The sequence below is a fragment of the Nuphar pumila genome, chromosome 8 (genome assembly GCF_984573655.1).
Source record: "Nuphar pumila chromosome 8, dmNupPumi1.hap1.1, whole genome shotgun sequence".
Taxonomy (NCBI): Eukaryota; Viridiplantae; Streptophyta; class Magnoliopsida; order Nymphaeales; family Nymphaeaceae; genus Nuphar; species Nuphar pumila.
In genome coordinates this window covers 13,436,547-13,459,437 of record NC_143256.1, presented here as the reverse complement: position 1 = coordinate 13,459,437, position 22,891 = coordinate 13,436,547, and positions in this window count along the sequence as shown.

The following is a 22,891-nucleotide window of genomic DNA, read 5'->3' as shown; positions in this document are numbered from 1 at the left end:
AATATTTTGTAGTACATTGAACGTTGAAGTATTTAGAAATATAATTTATATTGTGATTTGTCTTTACTCAAATAAATGATTTATCGTACATCAATTATTTTGAGTTTATTTTTATTACAAATCGCCACTTCTTTGTTTAAATGCATGTAAGTAAATAAATGTTTGTTTAATACTTTATTTTATAAATGGTCATTTCTTGAGTAAATGCTTTTGAACTAATGCATTTTGTCTTTTCTTACATAAATGCTTTTGAAATCATGAGCTTTTATATCTTGTCAAATTATTTTTTTCATAAATATTTGTAGGAAGTACAATTAATGCTTTTGAAATTATGAGCTATTATATCTTGTTAATTTGTCTTTTTCATAAATGCTTTTAGGAAGTACAATAATTTGTTTGAAAAATGAGTTTTTGAAATACTACAATATACCTAACGTATCTTTTTTATGAAAGCTTGAGTTTTTGTAAATAAATGACTTGTATGATTTCAAAGCGTATAGTCTAATATGAAATATGCATGCTTCTGAAGGTTCTGTTACATATGACTCTAAAGAAGAAAACAATCTTCATCTTGAAGTAGCCGATCTTCTTGGATAATCTTTACTGCATTTTTTTGGCTCATCAAGCTTTTTCTTCAGAGTAGTATGATTGCATCAAATTGTTGCACTTAATCAAGTTATCTTCACTCTTCTTAAGTGAAATAACCTTGCATCAAATATACGTTAAATACATAGCACATCATATCCAGTCATAATATAACTTATTCAGTTTCATATGTGAAAGCATATCATATTTATCATATCTCATGAAAGCATATCATGTATTTATCAGGTATCATATATATGCATCATGAAAGCATATCATATTTATCATGTATCATCAAAACATAGTTTCTTAACCGTCACGTATAGCGAGAATTCATGAATTGAAGTTCTCTATTATATTAGATATTAAGAACCATATCTTTTCGCTGAAAAGTGACAGTTAGCCTAATGTGTTGTATCCACATCAGTGGCAATATATTTGTATGTGTTTGTGATTTGTTCCTTATCTTTAGCATGAAAATAATTGCATTGTTGTTTCATGGTTGCTCGAGTTGCACTCTATAAAGTGCACCGAGTGGTGAACCAAATTTCATCAAAAAGTTTTTTGTCAAATACAACAACAACTACACCTTCATCCCAAAACAATTGAGGTAGGCGATATGAACCAAAAAAGAAAATCATTCTGGGTCTTCCACATGAATTCTTCTCCTTCAATCATTTCTATCCAATGTCATGTCCTCGGTGAGGTTCAAAGCATTCATATCCTTTCCTATCATCCCCATCCAAGTCTTCCTAGGCCTACTCCCACCTCTTTTAACTAATATATTTTCCCATTTCTCCATCCTTCTAACTGGAGCATCATTAGGCCTTCGTCGAATATGTCCAAACCATCGTAAATGATTCTCTCTCGTCTTATTTTCAATGGGTGCAACGCCTACCTTTTTACGTATCTCCTCGTTTTGAATCTTATCTTTTATTGTATTTTCACACATCCATCTAAGCATACACATCTCAACTACACTCATTTTTTGAATATGATGTCTCTTGGCAGCCCAACATTTCGTACCATATAGTAAAGCGGGCCTAATAGTCATCCTATAAAACTTTTCCTTCAACTGCAATGGCATTCTACGATCGCAGAACACTCCAGTTGCACTTTTCCATTTCATCCACCTAACCTTTATCCTATGATTTACATCTCCATCAATTTCTCGATACTTTTGAATGATAGATCCCAAATATTTTAGACAGTCATCCACCTGTAGTTCTTGCTCACCAAGCTTCACTATACTCCCATCACTACGTCGTTGCTTACTAAACCGACATTCCATATATTCTGTCTTACTCTTACTCAATTTAAAACCTTTTGCTTCTAGTGTCTGTCTCCATAATTCTAACTTAGCATTAACCATAGCTCTAGACTCATCAATCAAAACAATATCATCAACAAACAACATATACTACGGCACATTTTCTTGAATTGATCTCGTAAGCTCATCCATCACTATAGCAAATAGGAAAGGGCTTAAAGCAGATCCTTGATGGAACCCAACCGTTATAGAAAAATTGGTTGTCACCCCTCTACAAGTGCGGACATTGGTTACTGCTCCTTCATACATGTCTTTAATTATACTAATGTACTTGAGAGAAACACCTTTTCTTCATCATTGTCCACCAGAGAACGTCCCTAGGTACTATATAGTATGCCTTCTTCAAATCAATAAAAACCATATGTAAATCTTTGTTCCTCTCTCTATATCTCGCAATAAGTTGTCTAAAAAAATGTATAACTTGCATAGTTGATCTTCGAGGCATAAAACCAAATTGATTATCTGATATCATGACAACCTTCCTCAACCTAGACTCAACCACCATCTCCCAAAGTTTTATAGTATGACTCATGAGTTTTATGCCACAATAGTTTGTGTAATCTTATTATATCACCCTTATTCTTATATAGAGGCACCAAAGTACTCTTTCTCCACTCATTAGGCATCTTATTTATCCGCCAAATCTTGTTAAAAGGATTTGTGAACCATTCTAAACATTTCTCTCCCAAGCATTTTCAAGCCTCGATAGGTATATCATCTCGGCCGACTGCCCTTCTTGATTTCATTTTGTTCAAAGCCTCTGCAATTTCTTTCTTTTGAATCTTGCGCATGAAGTCACGATTCATCTCATGAAAATGAATGGAGATGTCTTTAAGATCCTGAGCATGACTTCCATTAAATAGCTTATCAAATTAATCTTTTCATCTCTCCTTAATCTCCTCATTTTTTACTAAAACCCTTTATGTTTCATCTTTGATACATTTAACCATACCCAGATCTCTTGATTTCCTATCTCTCATCTTTGCAAGCCTATAAATATCCTTCTCGCCCTCTTTGGTATCCAACTTGTCATAAACCTCTTTATATACCTTATCTCTCGTGTTTCGAACTACTTTTTTAGCTTCGTTCTTTGCTATCATATACTTCTCCAAATTCTCATTATCACGACTCTTACTTAGATTTCTAGAACACTCTCTTTTAACCTTAATAGCTAATTTGACATCCTCGTTCCATCATGATGTATCCTTACCTAGCGGTGCACCGCCTTTAGACTCACCCAATACCTCCTTAGTCAGCTTTCTCATGCCACCCGCTATCTTATTCCACATTGATTCTGAATCCTCCTCGAGACACCAGTCGGCTTCCTTAACTACCTGCTCTACAAATGTTCTTTGTTTAACTCCTTTCAGTGCCCACCACTTAATTCTAGGATCTATCCTATGTCTATCCCTTTTACGACATTGTCTAATTCTAAGATCTAAAATTAAGACTGTATGTTGTGTAGCTACACTTTCTCCCGGTATAACCTTACAATCGATGCAACAACCCCTCTCTCTCTCTTTCTAAGTAGGAAAAAATCTATCTGACTCATATTAAGCTCACTTTTAAATGTTACTTGGTGAGACGTGTTTGCTAGGATCATATCATAGGACAAACCAAAATCTAAAATTCTTTCTCCACTTTTATTTCTTTCTGTTATACCATAGCCTCCATGAATACTCTCAAATCCATCCCTACTAATGCCTACATGTCTATTAAGGTCATCACCGATGAAAAGCTTTTCTCTATAAGATATCCCTTGTACTACTCCTTCTAAATCTTTCCATAATTGACGCTTAATGGAATCATCTAAACCTATTTGAGGTGCATAAACACTAATAATATTAATAATATTTGTACCTAATACTAATTTAATAAGTAAAATCCTATCACCCTTCCTACGGACCTCAAGTACATTATCTATAAACTCACGACTCCTAACAATCCCTACATTCCTATTCTTATTTATTCTTGTATACCAAATCTTATATCCCCAAGTTTTTATCACTTTTACTTTCTCACCTACCCATTTGGTCTCTTGTAGACATAAAATATCAATCTTATTCTTACACATAACATCTACTAACTCTACCAACTTACCAGTTAAAGACCCTATGTTTCAAGTGGCTAACCTAATTTTATGGTCCTGGACTAACTTCTTTACCCCCACCCGTCCAACAAAGTTAGGGAAACTTTGCCTATTTGACACCACACCTGGGCGTTTGAGTAACGCGTCGCTTCTGAGCGACGACCTAGCAACCCTTGCCCATTTATCACTGCCTCCGGGCCTAGAGAGTACAACACGTTGCTCAGTAGGGAACGGCCCAACGGAATTCTCATATTGGTTCATATTCATTGGGTATGACTAAGTTTTTATGTTGGCTGTCACTGGCCTACCACAACCCTCCTTTATCCGAGCTTGGGACTGACAGTGTATAACTAAACAGTTATACACACGCGGAGTTAAAAAGTTTTTCGTCAAATGCTTCATGCAAAAACCAACATGGCATGTACGTCATGTATGGGTGACAACATACTTTAAACATTAATGCCTATTTAAGATAACTGTCAATACTTCGCTCTCTCTAAACTCATCGAAGTATAGTAAATCGTGCTTTAATACCTTTAAAAACCATGATCATGAATTTTTTGACTCTTTATCAACAACTATAAATGCTATTGGAAATATCGCACCATAAGGATCAATACCATGGGTTGACAACCTTATACTCGTGTATCTTTTTTGTAGGAATGTGCCATCTACTATGAAAATTGGAGGGTATTATTTCAACAATCTATCGATGCAGGAGCGAAAAGATAAGGACATGTACTTAAATCGATCTTTTTGATCGATGTTAATATATCTTAATGCTCCTTGGTTAGCATTCATTAGATGATCCAAATATGCAGGAAGCATCTTGAAGGATTGTTCGGATGAACCATATAATGCAGTCTTAGTGTATTTTCATACAAACCATGCTTATTTGTAAGTAACCCCTATACCTTCCTTGTGGTTGATATCATTCATGATTTCTCTTGGAGTTATCTTCGAGTTATCATGCATTCGTTTGTGAGTAACACTTGAAATCCACTTGGAATACACCTTTTTCTCTACAAGTTTGCCAAGTGATCCACTACATGTATGCTCGCTATCATATCTCTTCACTTGAAAGAAACGTGCTTCATGTGCCTTTGTGCAATGGATTTTTCAGGCACAATCAACTGTCATATGAGCGTTCTTCTTCGTGCATACGACAATGACTGTTACTGCAGCTCTTTCATAATTTTTCTTTATAGTTATTCCTCATCACATGATTTTTCAAGAGCTCGCAGTACTGCTGAAGATCATTAAACCTTTTATGCAAAGCAATTTTTTGATTGTCTGAATGTGTTGATAGCAATTGATTTTTTTTACAATCATTAAGTCTTTCGTTACACAATTGTTAATACAAATCATATATCTTCGTTTCAATGATTTTTAATTGCTCTTTATTGTATGAGAATCCATTGAACGAGAACCAAGGGTTTGCGTTCTCCAATGACATTGGTGCATTACTTTCACACACCCTTATTTATCCAATGTCATCAATGTCTTCGTCGTCTCCTATCGACATGATATACTCATCCTCATTGATATCATCCGATTTTGCACTGTCAACATGGTCGTTACTATCACTAATTGACTTCTCGATTGCACTAACTAAATAAAAATTCATTGTATTTATCACTTTATTTGCTATCATGCATGCATCATTCTTGTATTTTCAACATTCAAGATTAACCATCAAATATCACATTCATCTTTACACCTAAATCTCACCCATAAATTATATTGAAATTTCAACTTGTATATAGCATTGTTGTATGTCCGGAAAGGCTGCGTATCATTCAAATTATTGTTGTTAAGATCACTGGAACTTCTCTTCCCACTGTTTGGGACACGTGGTTTTATATCCTTTGCAGTGATTCGTTGATCATGTACAATATCAATATCGTCTATTGTTTGAAACAGTTGGATAATCAACAAAGGAGTCATCTCAATAGATGGTGCTTGAGATACATGAACATTCTCGTGGGATTCACATCACTTCATTGATCATTTACTTTTTTTTTAACTGCTCTTTTATTAATTTTGGAAACTTTCAAGTAAACATCATTATGGGTTAACATTGATTCTACATTATCCTCTTCAACATCTATCCACATTTCTTGGTTGTTTGGAGAATAACTATACCAGAGGCTCAATAAGTTTGTCGCATATCCGGTTTTATGTGAAATCAAAATCGTTAATTTTTTAACTGTAATATTTTTGGAGACTATTAAAGATTTTCAATTAGTATAATTAAACCTATAATACTGTACTTTAGCCCCTTGAGACGCCATCATCGATTGCTTACAACATCCACGATAGTGTATTTTAGCCCTTTTTTTGTGCACATTAAACACTAACCCCATTACACAACACAAGAACAATAAATATTAATTAAAGAAAAAGTAAAACAATAATAAATCATCTATAACAATATATAAATTTATATAAAAAAATTATAAATATAGTAAACTCTAAACGTTAAATCTGGTGGTTTGGGACGTCGATGACAACACAAGAAAAACACAAAAAATTTCCATAGCAACAATCAAATACTAATACGCATGAGAATATTTACGAGCTTAATATGTTCACACCCCTGATTGTGGACTGCCATAATAAACAAAAATACACATGGGGATACCCACATATATATTGTATGAAACTCACATTTCAAACCTATAAATGAGGAAGTCGACACAAAGATGATACCATAACCTTCTCAGAATGCAGGAATTTCTGCAAGGGTTTTACATAAAAGTTTTTTGCAGAAAAAATGAAAAGAAAAACCCTCGAACAAAAATGAGAAGAAAAAACTCTCGAACAAAAATAAGTATATATTATGATTAGACAAAATTGCAACTATTAAGAAAAATTGCATATAATAAAAAATTTGCAAATACTTAACTAGCATATTTGCGATTTTATTGGTTTCCTTTAAGTGGAGTTTCTCTCATAAATTTATACAATTTTAGGATACATGTGAAACAATATGATATTTGTGAAAAATGAGTTTTGCAAAAAATTTTATTATATGCAAAAGAGTAGGATATCTGCGATTTTGGTGGTTTCAGTTTCACCAAAATTTTTCAAATAAATTTATGCAAGTTCGTGAGTTTCCTCGTAAAAAAATCTGCGATTTTGGATTTAAGTGGGTGATGGCAATTTTATCGCAAAAATACCTAAATTCGCGGTTGCGAAAGGTAAAAGGTTTTAACTATGTTGGATATTTGCGATTTTGGACACCGAGAGTATTGAAAATTGTAGGGTTTTTAAGGAATTGAGTCAAATTTCCTGTGCAGTATGGTCGTTTTTTGTTTATTTCTACACTTCTGATTTGAACATAGAAATTGCCCATCTACCTGCAGTCAAGCAACCACATTATAATTTTTGGGCACCCCAATAACATGACAAGAATTGTGCTGGTACAATCTAAATAGTACAAAGCTAGTTACCAAAACCTGATCTAGTTCTCTCTTGTAATTGTCCATTGATGACACTCAAACACAATTTTTTAAATTTTTACTCGGAGAAACTGCCCAGGCGTAGAGACCTAGCCAGGTTGACTTACGGTTGTTGTTCTGTCAGTATAAAACTTCGAGGGCTTACCCTTCGACTCTAGGGAGGTGCCAAGCTTTGGGTTACACAGGGGGTGATGTCCATGATAATTGAACCTAGGCTGCCTATCAAACAGCCTAGGCCCCACCCACTACTCCAAACTCCTTGATTATAGGGGTGTCAATGGCCTGGTTTACCTCAACCCAACCCGAACCAAACCCTATAGAGTCTGGGTATGTTGATAATTAAGAAGACCTGATTAAGATCGGACCCAAAGGTCCGATTAATATATGTACCCGGGTATAGTTTCTGAAATTTTATACTGGACCCTGACCCGACCCATGTTCCGATTAAGACTCACAAATTTTCAATGTAAAAATGATACAAAAATATGATTTTACCGGGTATGGTTTGAGTTTGGTTCATTTTGTTCTTATCGGGTCCGGGTATGGTTTTTCTTATAGTGTACCTGATTAGACCTGAGTCTGGATCGAACATCAAATCCAAAAATCTGGTTCAACTCCGGTTTCACCTAGGTTAACCAAACCCAACCAGATGACACCCTTACTTGAGAGTGTGACGATCAAACACATTGCAAAGTGGGAATTCTGACCATCATTTTTACAGGACGATTCAACGAAGGTTGTGTGTGAATCCCTCAGTATCAAGATTCGAGGCATATGCTTGGAAGAGAGATCCTCAAATCTCTTCCTAATCCCTAAAATAAAGGGTTGGTTAGAGATCCCCCCATTTGTTTGCCTCATATCTTTGACATGGAACCCATGCTACATCACCAAGCTCCCTGCCAGCTTAAATCTTTCAGATCCTAATCATTTAAACACGCCCTAAATGGTTTTTCAATAAAAAGATTCTCCTCAAAGAATTGATTCAAAACCTATCAATAAAAGGGTCCTTGCCAGCATACGAACATACCTTACTTCGACTCCCACTCCCACTCCCACTCCCACTCGTAAAAGGTGAGACATTTAAGAAGCGTTCTTCTAGAACTTTTTTTTTTACTCGGAGAAACCAGTTCAAGAACAGAGACCTAGTCGTATTGGGTCTGCCTGCCGCTGACTGCAACAAACACCGGGGCTTACTCTCAACCCCAGCGAGTCGCCAAGTTTGGGCTTGCACATGGTGACGCCCATGGTATTTGAACCTAGACAGCCTGTTTAGCGGCCTAGGTCACATCCCACTGCACCAAACCCCTTGGGTCTCATTCTTTAAAATTTTGGGCTTAATCCAATCATGTCAAAGAATCTTGGTAAATATCACCCTTACTTTTCCAAGAGTACAAAACTGGGACTCAGACTTCAACCTCTCCAGACACTCCGTGGAGAAATCCCTTGGCTAAGGCACCTCTCGGTGGGGAAGCTGGCGACATCCTTATTCCTTTTGTGATTCCTGGTGATGATGACAATGATGGGCCCAGTCTGAAACCTCCACCGCCTTCTGCTCTTGGCTAGCATGACTTTTACTTTTACTGCCCTCTGTCTATATAGGGATGGAGGGAAAATGGGGCCTCACCTCACCCCGTTTGTAGTGGGGATGGAGGACATGAAATGGGGAATGGACCGGAGACGAGGTTAAAATCAAAACCCGTGCGGGGACGAAGGCGAGGATGTACTTACTCTTGCCCTTGCCCCCACTCCGTCCCCGATCTCCGTTAAGAAAATTACTATTATACCTTTATACACATTATATATATATATATATCCTAACCCTAACATAAAACCCTTTCTCGAATCTCTTGTTCCTATAAAGAGCCACATAAGCTTTCATTTCTCTTTTCTTTTTCCTCACCTTCCTCTAACGATGGAAGGTGGCAGTGGCAAAAAGATTAGAGAAACGGGGCACCGCCCCACCTTGCTCCGTTTGGACCGGGGATGGAGGACATGAAACGGGAAATTTACCGGGGATGAAGGACATGAAACAAGGAATGGATCGAGGATGGAGGTTAATATCAAAACTCGTGGGGGGATGAAAGCATGAATAGAGGGAAAATTTTTGATATGGGGCAGGGGTGGAGACCTTGTCCCTCGCCCCAGTCCACTGCTATCCCTAGTTTTGTATTCTCCCTCTTCATTGTAAACACCTCAAATTTTTAAGGTCCATTCTAGACACCCCTCTTCCACATATGCCGACCCTTTAGTACAGTGTTGGAGTTTAACCCTAGGTCCATTCCAGTTTAAGTATCATTTCATCTCATTTTGTCAGTAAAATTATCATTTTACCCCTATGTCACCTTAGATCTATATCAGTTAGACCCAGTCAAGCTCACTTTAAGTTAAGAAGAGTTAGAATGTCAGTCATTTCAAGCTCTCATGTGATCACGATGAGTAGTGTCATTCATTTCAGCTAATTTAGTTTATTTCACATAAAATGAGCTCAATTTTAGCTCAAATTCTATCCAATTATCTCTGAGTCAGTCAATTCCAGTAGATTCTATTTTCATGTGTCTAACTTGAGCTCATTAGGAGTTCAAGTGGTCCAGTTTCAATTCAAACTCGTTTCTCACATTCTTGAAGACTGTTTTAGCTCATTTCAGCTAAAATTGAGCTAACCTCAGCCATCCTATCTAGTGTTTAAGCTCCATATTTAGTTCACCTCAGTATAATTGACCTTTATTTTAGCTCACACTCAGTATATTTTCGTTGCTCACTTCACCCTATAGTGAAATTCTCACCATTTCATTGAGAATTGTGTTGGTTCTTGATCACTTGGTCTATGAATCTAGTTAAGTCAATATCATTTTACTTCATCTGAGGTTAGAAACCCTAGAAGCCAGTTCAATCTAGTTTAACCAGTTCAACCCAGTGTCACTCTTCACCATACAGGGGCAATATCATTTCTTGATCATTTTATTTAGAACATCAATTCTGTCAAGCTGGGATTATTCTTAATTTGGACTCAGATAAATTCCTTTATCTGATATTTTATTTATATCCGAGATCCAATTCACTTTATAATTCAGACATTGGATCCAATAACGGATCTGATATCCAATATTCAATTTCTATCCTGGACCTAGACCTTTTTATTCAATTCATTCTATTATCCATATCCATAGTCCAATTTGCTTTTGAACTTGGATTATCTCATCAGATATCCAGAATCCAATCCTTTGTCATCTCGGATCCGTTCTTCTATTCAAGATTCATTTCTAATCCAGAATCCACTTTTTAAAGTCCATCTCTGATCCGGGAGTCATTCCATCTGTTTTATCGAGATCCAAGATTCATTTTCCAATCCTATCCAGATTCTTTCATCATTTTTTAGCATGGGTCAGACTCATGGTTCGAGATCTAGATCCATTTATCATTTTAAAGCATCGAATCCATATTTGAATTCAAACCTTCTTCTGATTTTAAACCTGGGTTCAAAACTTATCTTTTAAATCTAAAACCCAGTACTTTACATTTGATATTTTGAAATGTTTTTCAAAAAAACATCTTTTTCTAATGTGTCAAATCTGGATCCAGAACGGGCTTTGATTTGGATTTTGATCAGACTGGAATTTTAAAATAGATCTTAGATCCAATTTATTCTAGAAGGGACCCATCTAGGTGGTGTCACCTATAGATTCATCTTTTCCATTTTGTCCTTATTATTTCATAATTTTAGTTGGTTTAGGACTCTATTTTTGTTTTTATCTTTCACTTTTATTTTCATTTGTTCTTAAAATCTTATTTTTAAACCTTTAATTTATTTTAAGAATCAAATGTGGGGCCCACCTAGGTGGTGCCATATTTGGAGTTTTAAATTAGAGACTTAATTAGTTTGAAAAGTCAAAAAAATTATTTCATTAGGACTTCCTTTGGAAAAATTGTCCCCCCTAATTATCCCCAATTAAATGTTAATTAGGTTGATTAGAAACCCTATCTTTAACTCTCGAAAAAATCTATAAATAGGTTACAAGGGCTGGATGTCCAACCTATCTCACATCTAATATCTACAACCATCTTATCACTCTCTCCCGTAGGCTCTCTCTCCCTTGGGTCATCTTCCAACCCAAGTCCTGCATGATTCTTGATTTTGGTGACGCATTTGCAATGTTATTTTATGTGAGTGTTTTTGTTGATTTGATCTAAAAATTTTACGATGGTTAGATACATGTATTGGCATGAATCTGGCAAAATTTTATAATTTTTGGGCATCTGATGACTCATTTTTAAATTTAAGAACCAAAACCTATTTTTTGTACCGTTAAAATGACGTGCAGGATCAGGAGCAACTTGATGGAGTCATATCTCCCTAACCGAGATCGTATGTCAGATCTGTAAAGAGTGGCATCTTCGTTTGTTTATCTAGTTTATTTTGTGTGATTTTTTACGGTCGTTTACTATTTTTTTCATCCAACATGAGAGCATATTTTTCTTAAACTGTCAGGCATGGTTCAGATCCAGGTTCATCTTATCGGAGTGATATCTCTCTAATCGGAGATCGTATTTTTGATCCATAAAAAGTAACCTATTCATCTGCATGCTTGGTTTCTGTGGTATGATTTTTGACCATCATTTGCTATTTTCATGAAGCCCAAAATTAGAATCTATTTTTCATGAATCGTCAGGCATGGTTGAGATCTTGGACCATTTTGAGAAATTGATTTCTCCCTAGCCGTAGATGATGTCTCCGATCCATAAAAAGTAATATCTCTGTTTATCTGTCTAGTTTCTTCTGTATGATTTTGGTGATTTTTGCAAGTCGTATGCTATTTTATTTTAACCCAAGACCGAGGTCTGTCTTTCTTGAATGGTGAGGCGTTGGCCAGAATCAAGTGGATCTTGCTATAATCATATCTCCTTAACCGAAGATTATTTTTTTCTGATCCGTAAAAAGGAGTCTCTCTGTCGTCACATCTAGTTTATCTCTGTCAAATTTCATAAATTTTTATCTTCGTTTGGTATTCTATTCTAATCTGACATCATGATAGGTACAAAATAGCATGTTTAATAGCCTATTTTCTTATTTTTTATTTAATATTTATTTTTTGAATAATCATAAAAATTTATTTTTCGTTTGTTTGATGTTTTTAGAGTTGCTAGCAGTGTCCATGTCAATTTTCATGATTTTTAGAAGTCATTTGATATCTTGTTTAGTTGTTTCTCAAAAACTGGATTACCGTATAGTCCTATTTTGCAGAAATAGAGGCAAATTTAATCTTTTTTATTTATTTCATTATTCTCATGAATTATTTTTGTGATTTCAAACTTTGATCATGTTAGGGTGCTCTCCATTCGATTTGGCATCGTTTTGAATCTGTTTGGTCTTTGGATTAAGCGTATTTCAAAGATCTTTTCTGAAAAACCTTGATTTGTAACATTGTTTTACAATTATTCTAAACTTTTAAGGGTATCTTGATACTGAGACAATGCAACCAAGGATGGGGGCCATGCGATCGATTAACGTAGCTAGAAGTTGCGCAACTGAAAACATGCGGGTTAGTAAAGAACTCGTGTATTTGGATCATTACAAATGGAAAGTCTACTTCAGCAATGGTAAACTCCGAGGGTATACACAATTTTGTCTCACGAGAAGAGGCGGAGCAGTTAGGCATAAAGTCTGGGCCAAAGCGGATGACCATTAAAACGATGAACTCTGAGGCCAATCCCATCATTGGTTAAGCAAGTGATCTGACTATTCAAGTTGAGAGTTGGGTCGACAAGGCCAACTTCTCTGTGGTGCCCCTGGATGATTTTAAGATAATTTTGGGTATAGAGTTTCTGCACAGCCAGAATGTGATGATACTGCCAAAGTTTATCTCATTGACGATTATGGGGCCAAACATGACACACACAGTTCAATGCCTTACTAAGAAAGGTGAGGCTTCAGTGTTATCGATAATGTAGTTGAAGAAGGGTGTCAAGCATAGGGAGCATACATTCTTAGTTGTCATGAACGCAGAAGAAGGGAAGGTGCAAGCAATAGTGTCGCCGACCCTGGCCCAACTATTGGAGGAGTTTGGGGGGTGATGCCTCCGGAATTACCGAAGCATCTTTCACCAAGACGCGTGGTTGATCATGTGAGTGAAGCCTCCCGCAATGGTTTCATACCGCATGGGGCCAGCTAAGCTGAAAGAGCTGCGCAGATAGCTGGACGAGATGTTGGATACAGGCATTGTTCATCCATCAAAAGCACCATTTGGTGTACCCATCATATTCCAGATGAAACATGATGACTCCAAGCGGTTATATGCAGACTAGCATGCGTTAAACAAGGTCACAGTAAAGAACAAGTATATGTTGCCACTAATAGCGGACTTGTTCGATCAGTTGGGCAATGCCTTAGTCTTTTCAAAGTTAGACTTGAGATCAGGTTACTGGCAGGTGAGGAATGCAGATGGTGATGAGCCGAAAATTACTTGCATTACCCGCTATGGTGCTTGTGAATTCTTAGTAATGTCATTTGGGTTGACGAATGCTCGAACTACGTTCACGTCCTTAATGAATCAGATTTTTTGTCCTTACTTAGACAAGTCTATGGTAGTCTACTTAGATGACATCATGATCTATAGCAACAATATGAAGGAACATGTCGGGCACTTGCAGACAGTGATTCAGGTGCTAAAAGTGAATGACCTATGTGTTAAACAAGAGAAGTGCCTCTTCGGTCACGAGGAGATAAGCTTCATCGGCCATGTCATGGGGCGTAGTGTGCTGTGCATGGATGGGCAAAAGATAAGAGTCATCTAGGAATGGGTTCTGCCAAGCAAGGTGTTAGAGTTGCGGTCATTCCTTGGTTTGGCGAACTACTATCAGTGATTCATTGAAGGTCATTGTTGCGCCCCTCACTAACTTGTTAAAGAAGAATCAAGTATGGTTCTGGATAGAAGCATGCCAAGATGCCTTCGATGGCTTGAAGAAAGCCTTAGTGAGGGAGTCAGTGTTGCGTCTATCTGATCACTCGAGACCCTTTGAGGTCCACACAGATGCCTCAGACTTTGTCATCGACGCAGTGTTATGCAGGATGACCATCCGATCGCATATGAGAGTCGTAAGCTAAAGGATGAAAAGAGGCATTACATAGTGCATGAACATGAAATGACCACCATGGTGTATTTTCTCAATACCTGGTAGCACTACCTCTTGGGTGCCCAGTTCATCGTCAAGACAGACAATGTTGTCATGAACTATTTTCAGACACTGAAGAAACTGACGCCCAAGCAAGCTCGGTGGCAGATGTTTTTGGTTGAGTTTGACTTTGCCTTAAAGTACAAGGTTAGGAAGACCAATGTAGTTGCAGATGCCTTGAGTCGCAAGGTTGAATTGGTTGTTGTGCGTGTGAAGCCTTCCGAAGTGCATTTGGAGTGTGTTTTGCTGAGCCACATCTGCGAAAGTACGCAACATGATTCGATGGTGCAACACCTTGTTTCTCTGGTGAGACAGGGAAGACTCAACGATTTTAGCTACAGGATAACCTCCTCGTGACAAAAGGGAGTCGTGTCTTCGTTCCGCGATGCGGAAGCCTCCGTCGAGAATTGCTTAAGGAGTGCCATGATATATTATGGGCTGACCATCTTGGTTAGGAGCGGACCTTCGCACTCCTTGAGTGCGGCTACTATTGGCCACAAAAGAGAGACGATATGGAGGGGTACGTGCGAACGTGCCTCGTCTGCCAACAAGACAAGGGGACAAACAAGAAAACAATTGATCTCCTTGAGCCTCTACCGATTCTTGAACATCCTTGGAAAAGCATTTTTTATAGACTTCTTTGTTAGTCTGTCGAAGGTAGATGGCACCAGCTCCATACTAGTGGTGGTTGATCATTTATCAAAGTATGACACCTTCATCCCAGCTTCTAAAGAGTGCCCTACAGAGTTGTTTGTAATACATATGGTGAAGCACCGAAGCATACCAAAGAGCATTATAAGTAATCGTTATGCTCGTTTCACGGGCAAGTTCTGACATGAAGTATTTCAGCTACTTGGCTCTGATTTGCTATTTTCAACAAGCTTCTATTCACAGACTGATCGGTAAACAGAGCGCATCAACGAGATACTTGAGCAGTACCTTAGACACTTTGTTAGTGCCAAACAGAAAAACAGGGTAAAACTCCTTGACATAGAACAATTCTATTACAATCTATAGAAGAGTGAGTCTTCAGGCCACAACCCGTTTGAAATAGCCAGATGGCAGCAGTTGCTGACCTCGCACACTCTTGTCGTGCAAGAAAAGGGAAGGTCATCCTTGGCCTATCAGTTTGTTCGAGACTGACATGAGTAGAATGAGTTGACGAACACATTCCTACACAATGCGGCAAATAGAATAAAGAAGTGGTCAGACAAGCATCGTCGGCCTGTTGGGTTCCAAGTTGGGGACCAAGTTTTGGTGAAGCTTTATCATGTACACACATGCATCTTTCGCGGGCGACACCATGGACTGATTAGAAAGTATGAAGGACCGTTCACCTTCACAAAGAAGGTGGACAAACTGGCATAAAAGCTGGAGTTGCCCCCAGATTTCATTGTGCACCCGGTGTTCCACGCATGCAACCTCAAACAGTTCCATACATATGACGAAGATCCGGAACATAGCGTGCCTCAACGCGCTTCCATTATATAGAGGGCTCCTGCAACACAACGGGCCGAGAAGAACCTCAGTCACAACCTTCATCACAAGGTCAATTACTTGGGCGAAGTGAAAAAGTACCTAGTGCAGTGGGAGGAAACATCATAACCTACGTGGGAGTAAGCTTTTCGAATGAACAACCGCTACCCGGCTGAAGTCAAGGCTTACCATGAAATAGATGGCACCGATGATGGCGTATGATTTGAAGGGTAGAGCATGTTCCCTTGTGACTTACATTGTAAATTTGTGTCTAGTGTCTGTTTTGCTTTTGTTGAGTCTGATGTAAGTTGCTTGGTTTAGGTGAATCAATACTCCGAAGGAGCAACCCGTATACTTGAACTGTAAGAGGCCTACGGGCTAAATTTGTGAATGACTCAAATGCATTGAGCTTTCTTTTGTTCACCCTCATTGTGATTGCGATTGTTCTCCCTCTATTCTCTATTGCAATCTGATTACAAGCTTTCGCGATCGGCAAGTGAGCGATAAGTAGGCTTGTGGTGATGAGGAAGGACCGTCGTGCCGTGCTGGCCTATTAAAGAAAATAGGCTCATGACACAAACTAGTTATCCTAAAAATATACTCCATGCATGCACATTTATTCAAACTTGTTGTCCTAAAAACATGTTTCACACATGCACGCATATATATGACAAAATATATATTGAAACTAGTTATCCTATAAATAAGCTGCCAACATATACTTCAAATTAATCAATGAATTGCAATACTCAATATAGTTATCTTACAAACATGTTTCACACATACGTACATATATAGCATTTTAGACATTGAACTGCAAAAATTAAATTAGTTATCCTAAAAACATGATTCATAAGCATATTTATATATGACAACTTATTCAATAATCGAATGTCAAATTGACAAAGATTGCAAACATCTTACGAACATGCATATACAAAATAACACTTATATGCAAAGTACTTGTTCATGAGCACTGGACCTTATTTTTCATTGTGACATCTTCCTCGAACCTTTCATGTCCAAGGACTCATCTACCTAGACATCAACCTCAAACTCCTGAGGATGCTTCTTTGATCCCTCCACATCGCCTTGAGCATCATCTTGTGCACCCTCTACCATTGCTTCAACTTTTGGCGGAGCTTCCGATCCAACCAAAGAACTCTCGCCATTGCCACTACAGGTGACTATCTGCTGATTCTCTATCCAAGTATTGAGGTTAGCAATAACCTCAAAGTGAGTCAATTGGTTAAGCATTTTTTACCACTGAGCCCCCTTCCCCCTCCTTAAATGCTTTCACGATGTGAGACATGATTGTGGCCATAAACTCCTTCACCTTTTTTGCAAATTTTGCCTTAGATTTGGGTCACAGTGAAATTGTTAGTTGATGTTTCCTGTTTAAACACAAATTTTTAGGTTTTCGATTAATGATGTAATTTCTGTAAAAAAATGTCGGACACTCAAACTTTTGGTCACGGCATAAGCTCCCTCTCTACTCATGTGTCAACCCTACTTCGTACTTCATAGAAAAAAATATCACCCAAGTCATAATTTTACTTCTTTAGCATTTTCTATTATATTCCAACACTAGCAGATGATGTGGGCGTGGACCCCTCTAATACACTCTTCTCAATCATCATATTATAACAAACAAAATTAGAATTTCCTATAATAACAAAACAAAAAATATAGGTATATAGGCAGACAATAGAAACATGACATAGGCTATTGAAAAGGCATTGCAAAAAACAAACAGAATAGCCTATTGACAATGCAAAAGCTCGAATAATTAAGAAAAAAAATAGTGCTCCCTAATCATGTTTATAATACAAGATATGCAATATATAAAAAACAAACTGAGGAGTATAGGTATACAAATTGTTAATGAACTAGTTAAACAAAGGGACACTCACATAAATAATTTCATCAGCAAAAAAAATGTAATAAGCTATTGAACATAAAAAGATAACTTGAAAACCATGCAATTCTTCTATAAAATAACTAACTTATGCTAATGTAAAAAAAAATAATTGCTTCAGTTGTTAAACATATGCTTACTAGAAAAACTCACCATCAATGATTCTGAAAAGCTCGATGATGAATTACAACTGATGACTCACTAAAAAAAGTTGCCAAAATTAGTCATCGGTAATAGTGGTGGAAAATTGTTCTTCGAGGGGGGAGGAGGAAGCACGTTGGGGACCACAAAAAAATCCTAGTTTATATGAAAATACTTTTGGATTTCGGACAATCTCTTTTAAACAATCAAAGGGTCACATTTAATGATTAGACATAACTCTTCAAAAAGAAAGGAATTCATATTTTATTCATCCTCAATATTTGCGATATTTCTAAAAATGCATAAATTTATCAAAAAATCTGCATATAAAGCGTATATTCGCAATGCCTTTATTTGCGAAGTTAGTACCTTATTTGCGATAGTTGTTTCAGAGTGCGAACTCTATGAAACTTTGCAACATGTTATATACACAAATCACCACATATTTGCTGATCTTCTTGAGGACCAGTTACTTAAAGGAGATCCACACAGTTTTATGCAAATTTTATGCTATATATGTAAATTTAGTGAAATATTTATAAAGTTTTGACATGTTTTAGTTACAGAAAGTTCACAAATTTAGTTATGCAAACTTAGTAAAATATTTGCAAAGTTTTGATAGGTTTTATTTACAAGAAGTTCACAGATTTAGCTATGTGAAGTTCATACTATATATGCAAATTTGTTGAAATAATTATGAAGTTTTGACAGGTTTCAGTTATAAAAAGTTTGCAATTTTGGTTATGCGAACTTCATATTATGTATGCAAATTTAGTCAATATTTATGAAGTTTTGACAAATTTGGTCATACGAACATCGTGAGGTGCGCAAAAAAATGTCTGAATCTACCTTTTACTGAGAGTTTTTGATAACTAGAGAGCGTAATGATATATCACATGAAGTTTAGGAGGTTCGCTTGTGCGAATGGTAAAATCGTCCTAAAGAAGTCAAACATTCATGAATTTGGGCATGGGACAAATTTTGAAAATTGTGGAGCATTTCAGAAAATGCGTCATTTCTTTTCCTAGAGTATGATCATTTTCCGTTTATACTAATCCAAACATATAGGTCAAATTCGAGCATCAAATATATAGAAAACATAAAAAAATAAAAAATATTATAGTAAATAATAGGCTCGGGATTCCTTACCCACGTGGATAACATACATTAAGTGATCTATATATCACATCACACCTGTAACGTTAACTTCATGCAAAATAATAAAAAAGGAAAAAACTAAAATTTTGTAGCATATATATATATATATATATATATATATATATATATATATATATATAGATAGAGAGAGAGAGAGAGAGAGAGAGGATTGTAGCTGCTAACTACTTTTATAGCTAGTTGTCGTACTAACCGGGCTTTTGAAGGGTTTTCCCATGTATTACTTAAATCTAACTGCACGAATGTGTTCAAGGCAGTTGATTTACGAGGAAACAATACTTGGAATATGTTTTTTCGATAAAAGACATGATTTTTTAATCATTGAATATTTGAAAAAATTATGAACCATTGATTTTTAAAACCTTATAAAAATGATCCAAGAATTGATTCTTATAAAATCAATCATGTAAAACACGTGTATGTAAAGATTTGATCCAAACATGGAAAAACGCTTTAAAAGCATGCTTAGCATGGCTGTTAGCAGTCACCATCTTCTCTCTCTCTCTCTCTCTCTCTATATATATATATATATATATATATATATATATATATATATACATGTGTTAATCTACCATTAAACCACTTAGGTTTAACATTAAGTGGATTCAACCATTATAAAAATGACAAACACTCTTAAAATAATGACATTTAAAAATGCAATCTTAATTTTAAAAAGTCCAACACCTTATTCTAAAAAAAGTAACTTTACAAAGCTATCAAAGTTACATTTTTGTCAACATATCATTTTTTTTAGTGTGGTTTAGTCATTTTCATAAGGTTGAATCCAATCTAACGTTAAACCTAACTAGATTAACCGTATATATAAGATAATATTTGCTATTGTATGTACGTGTAAACACTTTAATTTTTTTTCCATAAATCTAATATCATAAATATGATAGAAATCAGCACTTGGACCATCCAATTATTGCATGTAGGCAGGACTTTGTAAGGCTTCAGATATCAAAGTTCCAACACTTAAAAACTCGTGTTTTTAGGTTCAAAACGATCCAAATGTGGATTCTCAGCATTCAGATCACAATGAATCCATCGGCGTTCGTTTGATTGGATCAAAACATGTGCCTATGTGATCTAGAGGTGTTTGTACGTGTAGCAAATATTATATTATATATATAAGATTGTGGTTTTAATTTCACAAATTTTTTCTTGTTTGTTTAATTTGACTTTAGAGATATGATCCGAATAGTTTGTTTAGTACGAATTGACTTTTGAATAATCTGGATAGCGACCTGTGTGCAGGTAAAAATAAGGCTTCAAAAAATAAAATTTTTGAATCCCAAAACTTATAATCATATTTTTCATGAAAAACAAGGCCCCAGAGTTAGTATGTTGCAAATATATTTTGTTAAAAACATCTGCGATGTCTGATTTGCAAAACATAACAATTCATCACCATCCGCACCTCCCTAATGTTATATTTTCTATTCAGAAATGTCCTTTTGGTCCTATCTTCCGGGTTACGCAATAATCAATTTTTAGTCCAAACATGCATTGTGTGCATGGCCATCTTTGTGGCAGGGAGATTCACTGATTTCCCCACCCTGCTGCTTTTTGAAGTCGTGGATTTGGGAATGGAATTGGAAATAAGAGTGAAGGTGGCAGTGAAGAAGGTCTTTCCCATCTACCCATTTTAACTTTATCTTCAAGTGGGCTAGCGAGCCCCCTCATTAATCTTCTCAAGTAGGATTCAAACCTATGATCAATCGGTTAACAAGAGACCATTCTACCACTAAACTAATGAGAAATAATGCGAGATTAGATCTCATAGAGTTTAACTCCCGCTCTCAACCCATGACCAATATGAGCCCGAAGCTTCCTTCATAACTCCCAAAACTTCTTCGAGTTTCATGGCTCATTTCATAGGGAACCCCAAGGTTTACAATTGACAACTCCCCTCTTATCACCCATTTTCATCGCCACTGCCATCATCCCTCCCTCATTCCTATTCTTCATACTTTTTTTTTTTAAAGGCAAGCTGGGGTTAGGCAGACCCCACCAATTATTATTCAAAGTACCACGAGGTTTTGAACATGCAACATCCTACAACAGGGGAGACGTGCACTGACAGCTCCTACCAACCACGACGGACAACATTGTTTTAACATGATTTTTACCAAAATTATTCCCTTCTTTATCCCATTTTTTGAAAAACCGACAGTTTTGGATGGTAAAACTGTCATTTAATAGGAGTTGACGTCTTGCCCATTTGGGGTTTGTGGCATCTACCTCTCTTAAATTTTAAATTTTAAGATGCAGGTTATTTTGACAAAATCTGACCTTATAGATGGATTCATGATTGAATTAATAAGAATCTACTCTTGAATAGTATTTTAATTTTGTGTTTTGTCAACAGTTGATTTTTTAATCACCAAAAAAATCTTGCACACAAGTTGGAATTCTGCCATTTAAGCGTCACAAATGACACAGATCATTTATGGAGTCACATTTGACCAAAACAACTTGCATGATTGAAATCCTAAGGAGTATGAGGATAAGGACCAGTGAAACCTATTTGGATTTTAGAAGGGTTAACAAAAAGGTAAAGGATGTTTGGAGAATGAAGATAAGATGAGGGAGGGTTTATATATATATATATATATATATATATATATATATATATATATATATATATATATATATATATATATATATATATATGGTCGGTTACCAATATTCGGGGAACGTCGCTATAACTTTATATTTTATATTACCAACAGGGGCTCCGCTTGTGTGGCAGGAGCATCTAGTGTACGTCACCTTGTGTTGTGGGACGTTGCAAGTTCAAATCTTTATGGTATAGCTGTATAACTGGTAGGGGTCTGCCTAACCCCTAACTTTCTCCGTGAAAAAAACAAGTTAGTATTTTATACTTTAGACCCATTGGATTAAATATAAACACTCAAAACAAGTCGGAATCTGAAATAAAGGAAGCATTTTTTTTTGTGGGTTTACTGGTCACGCGAAAATGATATGGGTTGTAACGCTCTTAGGCTGCGGGGACTCGTCACCATCGGCTTCTTTGGGTCCTTGCTATGAAGGGTGCAGCTGAGTCTCTTTGATGGTGTCTTGACGGGCGACAGAAGTGGAGGAGAGGATGGGCTTGAGCCATAGGCGGAGCTGGGTCTTACCTCCCGGCCCAGTTAAATTATTATTGTTTTTTTTTAAAAGCCCAGTCCTAGCCCAGCCCTGATTCCATATGAAATAGATTTTTATCCATTTTTGTAGCCCAGCCCTGACTGCAGCAGATAGTTTGATTTGTCCATATGAAATAGATTTTTATTAATAATTGTAGCCATTTTTTATTTTATCACAATTTTTTTTCGAGGGCCCTGCCCCGAACCCCAAACTATCACACCAATTTTTTTTCTACAACCCTGTTTGCACCCCCCTCCCCCACATGAATCCTAGCTACGCCCCTGGGTTGAGCAGGAGAGGAGGGCGTGAGGAAGGCAGCCGCAGGCCCACAACGATATGACCGAGGAACAAGTGGACGAGAAACCCTACCATCTTTGAAGCCCATTTTG